The sequence below is a fragment of the Macrobrachium rosenbergii genome, chromosome 59, assembly GCF_040412425.1.
Source record: "Macrobrachium rosenbergii isolate ZJJX-2024 chromosome 59, ASM4041242v1, whole genome shotgun sequence".
Classification (NCBI taxonomy): domain Eukaryota; kingdom Metazoa; phylum Arthropoda; class Malacostraca; order Decapoda; family Palaemonidae; genus Macrobrachium; species Macrobrachium rosenbergii.
The window spans coordinates 15,908,375-15,915,874 of NC_089799.1; the positions used below are offsets into that span (position 1 = coordinate 15,908,375).

Genomic DNA, 7,500 nt, shown 5'->3' on the forward strand with positions numbered 1-7,500 from the left:
TAACGTACCTTAAAGATTCTTTTGTTTTAAATATTTAAAAAGTAACCGTCCATATCTTACACTAAATTTGAGTTTATCTTAGATTTCTGCCATTTTTAGTTTAGTCCTTTTAACAACTTTGCTTTTAAGTTTAGCATTATTGTAGTGAAGTAAAGTTAACGTAAACTCTGTTTTTCGTGAGATTCAGGCTAATAAGATTACTCTTGTTAACTGGTTATCGTAAGAGCTTGGTTTCCAAGCTTCAGTAACAGTTATAACTCTTGCAGCTGATTATCAATTTGAAAGTACGTTAGCTTTTAAAAAGGTTCTTAACATTACTTTTTGATAGGACATTGCACTGTTTTAGGGTTTTACTTTTTTTTAAACATTAATTTTTATTTTTATTTTGGAACTAAGGTAAATTGACTTCAGTACAAAGTACAAATTAACGTAACGCAGTTGTTTAATTTAAGGTTATATTTTTAGTTTGATACTCATGCCAGTCATACAGCGAGCAGGCCTTTTTTACTTCTATACAATAGACAGACCTGCTGTTAGTTACGGCGTTTGCACGGCATTTGTAAAAAAAAAAAAAAAAAAAACCGTACCAGTAATATTGGAGGTTGATACCTTATTAAAGTTAAGCATAACGCTAACAAATCACTGAAATTATTGCCAAATTAGGCTTTGCATAAAGTTTAACGTTTTGGAAGATTTACTTGTACTCGGCAGCTGAAACATCTTGACTTGAAACTTTTTACCTCATTTGTTAGGTCTTTGGGCACCTTTGGTCCTCCCTTGTTGTACACATACTTTTTCTTTTTTGCATTGATGCTCTGGTTAGAGGCTTTATAAGTGCTTGGGCTATGAGAAAATGTGTAGAAGGCTCCAGTTAACTTATTTTATTTTACTGACTCTGAAGAATTTTAGGTTTAAAGTTTTGTATTACAATTGCATAAGTTTGTAGCATTTTTTTTTTTTTTTTTTGCTTTACAGGATGTTTGCTGGAATCATTCTTTAGGACTTGCAAACAACGCTTCTGTTTTCAAGAAAGTGTTTGGTGGATTTACGCCACAACAGGTTATTTAAATTTAAAATGAGGTGAAAATGAAGCTTGGCGTTACTGATTTACTTCACTTTTCCATAAGGTGTCCTGCACTGGTGGTTCAAAAGTGTAATCAAGGTGCTGCACTGATGGTTCAAAGGCGTAATTAAGGTGTCCTGCACTGGTGGTTCAAAGGCGTAATTAAGGTGTCCTGCACTGGTGGTTCAAAGGTGTAATTAAGGTGTCCTGCACTGGTGGTTCAAAGGCATAATTAAGGTGTCCTGCACTGGTGGTTCAAAGGTGTAATTAAGGTGTCCTGCACTGACGGTTCAAAGGCGTAATTAAGGTGTCCTGCACTGGTGGTTCAAAGGTGTAATTAAGGTGTCCTGCACTGGTGGTTCAAAGGTGTAATTAAGGTGTCCTGCACTGATGGTTCAAAGGCGTAATTAAGGTGTCCTGCACTGACGGTTCAAAGGAGTAATTAAGGTGTCCTGTGCTGACGGTTCAAAGGCGTAATTAAGGTGTCCTGCGCTGACGGTTCAAAGGCGTAATTAAGGTGTCCTGCGCTGATGGTTCAAAGGTGTAATTAAGGTGTCCTGCGCTGATGGTTCAAAGGCGTAATTAAGGTGTCCTGCGCTGACGGTTCAAAGGTGTAATTAAGGTGTCCTGCGCTGACGGTTCAAAGGTGTAATTAAGGTGTCCTGCGCTGACGGTTCAAAGGTGTAATTAAGGTGACCTGCACTGGTGGTTCAAAGGCGTAATTAAGGTGTCCTGCACTGACGGTTCAAAGGCGTAATTAAGGTGTCCTGCACTGACGGTTCAAAGGCGAAATTAAGGTGTCCTGCACTGACGGTTCAAAGGCGTAATTAAGGTGTCCTGCACTGACGGTTCAAAGGCGTAATTAAGGTGTCCTGCACTGGCGGTTCAAAGGCGTAATTATGCGTACGGTTCAAAGGTGGTGTCCTGCACTGACGGTTCAAAGGCGTAATTAAGGTGTCTTGCACGGGCGGTTCAAAGGCGCGCAATTAAGGTGTCCTGCACTGGCGGTTCAAAGCGTAATTAAGTGTCCTGCACTGGCGGTTCAAAGGCGTAATTAAGGTGTCCTGCACTGACAGTTCAAAGGCGTAATTAAGGTGTCCTGCACTGACGGTTCAAAGGCGTAATTTAAAACCTCAATAACTGTTAAATGACAGACGTGTAAATATGAATGTTCTTATCTTCACCAGTAATAAAGTTCTTTTGCATGACTTTTGAATTAAACTTCAGATACCCTTAACCTTTTTTTACCTTGACCAGGTATTTTATAAATCAAAGGGTCTAACAATAGTGGAACTGATATGACGTGAATTGTGAAACTAGAACTCAAACAATATGTACTATTACATGGTGATATTACTAAAAATTAGTTTTGGTGCTCGACTTTTCATATAACCTGCCAGAAACGACTATGGTTTTGTCTTTTTGAAACAAAAACCTGTTTTTTCTGATACGTTTTACCTGTTTAATAGTCTGGAAAAGGACTGGTTAGAGATTTTTTTTTTTAAAGAAATCCAGGTGTAAATCATAGTAAAGTGTAGTTTCCATCATATCTACCATTTAGTGATCGAGCACACGAGAAAATTGTCACCCCTCCATTTGGTCAAGTGTTTTAAGGTAATTACCATTTAGAGCAATGGGTGGTTTGTTTAAAACGAACGCAACAAAGTGACTAGGCTTATATCAGCAGTAACAGGTGGTTATTCATTCGAGGTTCAAGTTGAAAGCTAATCTTGTAATTATTAAAATTACTGAAGTTGACACTAGTTCTAATTGGAATTAAAAATGTTTATAGCAACGTTACTTAAAGACTGTTAACACTACACATTATATGTTTTATATTAGGGTATTTGTTAATCCTGAGTTTCTCTCATTTGGTAGTCTTACTCCATTAAGTGTACTTCCTTGTTAACACTACACATTACATGTTTTACATTAGGGTATTTGTTAATCCTGAGTTTCTCTCATTTGGTACTCTTACTCCATTAAGTGTACTCCCTTGGCCATACATGTTCTTCCGGAGACTAGTCGAACCTATGACTCTCGGCAATAAATTATCAGTAAAAGCAGAGTCCATTTTCTAAACTTGGGTTTGGTAACATAGGCAAATGGTGTATAAATAGCGGCAAAATATTAACAAAGGCACCGAGAGTTAACTGGTCGCGTTTGAAGCATATCTAAAACGGGATTTGACAGACAACCAGAGCCTCGTATCCGTGGAAATTCATTCCTTACAGAGAATAATCTTCTGAAGATGGTTATCTCAGCTATGAGGATTTATCCATGAAACTCTTTCGAGGTATTTTAAGTTAATTTTTAATTTTTGAAGAAAAGTGCGGTATCCAGCTTAAAGGTCAGGCTGTATGAGGGTCATCAAGGAAGTGTTCTTCATATTGTGGGAGGGCTTCCCATTCTGATACATTTCTTGGATATTTACCATATCTTAAATGATCACCAGTTCGCTAGACCTGTTTGATACACGGTTTATTACAATAGTACATTAATTATGAATACACTGAGAATTGATAGTCACTGAAGATGATACAATGAAGTGTTGAAAGAGCTACTTGACTCAAGTTTCAAGGTATGTAGCAAAAACTGTATATCTACCTTCAAACTCGGTGAAAAGGAGTAACATTACCGAAGTATGAAAATTTTACTGAATTATGAAAGCTAAGTGGTAGTTTTTCTTTACTGATAATTTTACCTAGTTGTGGGCAAAAAGATAAAATGGAGATTAGTTGCAAGATTAGATGAACATGGGAAAATAATGAAGCCAAGTGGAGAGAAATTAGTTTCTATTAAGGAGTACAAAGTAACTTAAAATTTTAGAGCTGAAATAATTTACATGAAAGTGCACACAGTAAAGACCTAAGTAAAACAGGATAACTAATCGATGTTCATCTGAATATGACATATATTAAATGTAGTTAAGCATATCACTTATGAAATGTAGCCTCGAAAAAGATGAACTTGAATACGGATGCATTGAAAATGCTTGTACATAACTATGAAAGCAGGACACTTGATCACTTTTAACAGTGTGGTATTTTGGATTATCTGAAAGATTCGATAAACAAAGTAGTGAAAGTTATATATAAATCTCTAGCCACGTGTTAAAGGAAGAACTGAACATAGAGTGCGTTTTGACATCCATTACGATAAGGGGTATAGAACTGAAATGTTAAGCATACTCAGATACTGTACCGAACGCATGAACGCCTAGGAGCAATGATTGTGATATTTTTAACAGAACGGTGATTTAGAAAAAATATTAGAAGATAACTGAATACCTGACATATAAAAATGTTGCAAAAAAAAAAAAGAGAACTGACATTAAAACAAAAACTCATTTCTTCACAAACATTTACTACATCAAAGAAGAAAATTATTCTAGAAAACTCTACACCGTAACTGGCAAACTAGTTGAGTGGCTGGTTGAAACAAACGAGGAAGGTCTTGTAGGGTGGATAGTTCCATCAGTGTACCTCACGCGGTTTACTGTAGGCAACACTTAGCTGCTTTGCAGCCTCTCTTCGGCCCCTAGCTGCAACCCCTTTCATTCCATTTACTGTACTTCCGTTCGTATTATCTTGCTTCCATCTTACTTTCCACCCTCTCCTAACTATTGTTTCATAGAGCAACTGTGAGGGTTTCCTCCTGTGAGGGTTTCCTCCTGCTACACCTTTAAAATTTTTTACTCGCAGTTTACCTTGCAGTGCGGGGTGACCTCATGGGTTCCAGCTTTTGGCCAAAATTTTATATTACTTTAACAATTCCAAACGAGGAAGGAAAGTAGACCTTCCAAAAGTTAATAAATGTAATGCCAATGATACGGAGGATAGTGGTTGTGCCGATGTACCTACTTAGTCTAGGTGTTATTTTGAAGAAAGGGGGTTGGGAGGAACGAAGAATCCTTAGCACATAAAGGGGAATATCGTCCTGGGCTGAAGTTCCTCCCTCGTCAAACTGACTTAATACAATACTGCCCTAAAGTGGAAAGCTGCAGCATCTGTAAAATTTTCGATATTCAGATGTCACCTAATGGGCTCGTGAAACACAAAATACACAAGTTACTGCAGTTTCAGAATGATTCCTCGTTGCTTTCCACGAGTATCTAGGGGGTCCAATTTGCAGTATCTTCAAAATCAGTAGTAAGGCAAGGGAAAACTGCAGCAGTATTTACCATTTTTCTCAGTTTTGTATTTTTGCAATACTCCAGTCTTCCATTTTAGAGCAGAATATTTCCCGGTGGAAAGAATAATGTAGGGGAAAAACGGTTACGTACTACAATGGCTTTTATTACTGAGAGAGACTGAGCTCCTCAGGAGCCTCGATGTCTCAGTCGGTTACAGCAGCAGCTTCGGACTTCGTAGAGGTCTGTGGCGCGGGTTCAAATCCGCAGCCGACTGATTAGAGGTAGACACTTTGCTATCCGTGTAGACATCCCGGGATTATGTAATCAACGGATAGGTTTGTTTAAAAAAGCAAATGGGTGTTACAGACTAAATAAACACACAAAACAAAAGCCACTACAACACCTTCTAAAAACATAACAAACATCTCACACGTCTCGAACTCTCGCCCTACCCGCGCAACAACTTCTCGCTGCTGGGAAGAAAGGGCGTTGGGTCGGGTATGATACATGAAACATACGCTACCGGGGTCTAAGCGATGTCAGGCACGGCAGCCGATCGAGACTACAGGTCTACCCCAAAGCCAAATCAAAAGTCCTTCAAAAGAAAGCATCGTGCTTACCCCATACAAAAATGGGAAAAAAGCACGCTAACCACTGAATCAGGTACTTCGTAGTTGGATGACTTAATACGTCACAACTAGATTGCGGAAAGCCATGGTACTAGTAACGTTACTGAGAAACGAAAGGCTGAGACTTTATGAAACCACTCTCAGGACTTGGAATAGACGATTGTTATTGTGTGTACATATATATGTGTATATATATACGTAAATATATATATAAATATATGCATATGTATATATATGTATATGTATGTGTATATATGTATATATATGTGTATGTATATGTATATATGTATATATATTGTATATGTGTATATATATGTATATATGTGTATATATACATATATATGTATGTGTATGTATATGGATATTGTATATATACATGTATATGTATTGTATAAGTATATGTGTATATTTATGTATGTATATGCATATATGTATATATACTGTATATATATACATATATATATGCATATATATACATAGATATTAATTTACCTGGATTCTTATGTTAAAACATGCAAAAGGTTAGTGGTGGCCAACCTTCTAAGTCTTATATACAAAATTTGCTCACGCGACAACCAAATTTTTGCGGGATCATATTATCTTTTGCTGTTCAATAAGTGTCATTCTTCTGGCCATTTACATGCTCACAATTTAAAGTTGTTAAATTTAGCATCAGCAAAAGGGTACCTTGTCTGTGTATCACGCGTTCGTTCTTGGCCAACACACGGCCTCTGATGCGACCAGAAGTGGTGGGCAACAGCTTGAACTCCTGTCAGAAGTGGCGCACCAACGACTTCTTTACGGCACACGAGACACTAGGCTCTCTTCCGAAAAATTTATAAACATAAATCTCCACAGTCTTATATATGAGAATTGCATGCGGCCTTGGTGTCTGGGGAATGGGAGTAGCTTAGGTGGTACTCGTCGTTTTCCGCTCATTTGCGACATTATGACCTCTCAAGAGACGATAAAACAGATCGCAAATGTTGTCATAAGCTCTTTTTTTTAATCATTGAGTCTCCCGTAGGAGATTAGCGCCGCCTATGCAGCTCACGCTGTGCACTATAGGCATTACTTAAAGTTCTAGGCAGCGCCCCTTCGGCCCTAGTTGCAACCCCTTTCATTCCTTTTACTGTACCTCTGTTCGTTTCTCCTTCTGACAATTTTATAGTGCAACTGCGAGGTTTTCCTCCTGTTAGGCCTTTCAAACCTCTTCCTGCCAATTGTCTTTTAAGCGTTGAATGACTCGATAGGTCCCAGCGCATGGTCTTTGGCCTAAATTCTGTATTCTGTTCTACTCTATCATGATCTTTCAGTGGAAGATAAAACAGATTGCAAATGTTGTTATAATCTCTTTTTTAATCATTGAGTCAACTGCTGAGCAGGAAATTGCAAAATTTGCAAAGGTCAGAGAATTTAAAACGAAAGCAAGATTCATTAAGCTGTCAGACATCATAAAACTGGATGAGGTAAACTTGCTGATGTTTTCATGGAAAGGTACAGATGATTTTGAAATACCGATGATTGAATTTCGAAGTACCTCAATTTGGAGGTAAAATTTGATTTACTTTAGAGCTAGCTTGGAAAATGCTGACAAGGACTGATTAGAGATGAAAATGATAGAAAAACGAGGTATTAAGGATATGGAATACTAATCCAGAATTCTTGTGAAC

At 37.7% G+C, this 7,500-nt stretch overlaps 1 long non-coding RNA gene across 2 annotated transcripts in view; it reads left to right on the forward strand.

Annotated features, from left to right (window-relative positions):
* The window catches only part of LOC136837373 (uncharacterized), a 4,618-nt gene extending 2,347 nt beyond the window's left edge, over nucleotides 1-2,271 (forward strand). Inside the window, exons 3-4 of one of the 2 annotated variants that reach the window (XR_010852671.1) lie at nucleotides 976-1,954; nucleotides 2,112-2,271. This is a non-coding gene — a long non-coding RNA (uncharacterized lncRNA). The remainder of the gene's footprint in view (nucleotides 1-975; nucleotides 1,955-2,111) is intronic. The other variant, XR_010852672.1, reaches the window with a different exon arrangement.
* The last annotated feature ends 5,229 nt before the right edge of the window (nucleotides 2,272-7,500 follow it).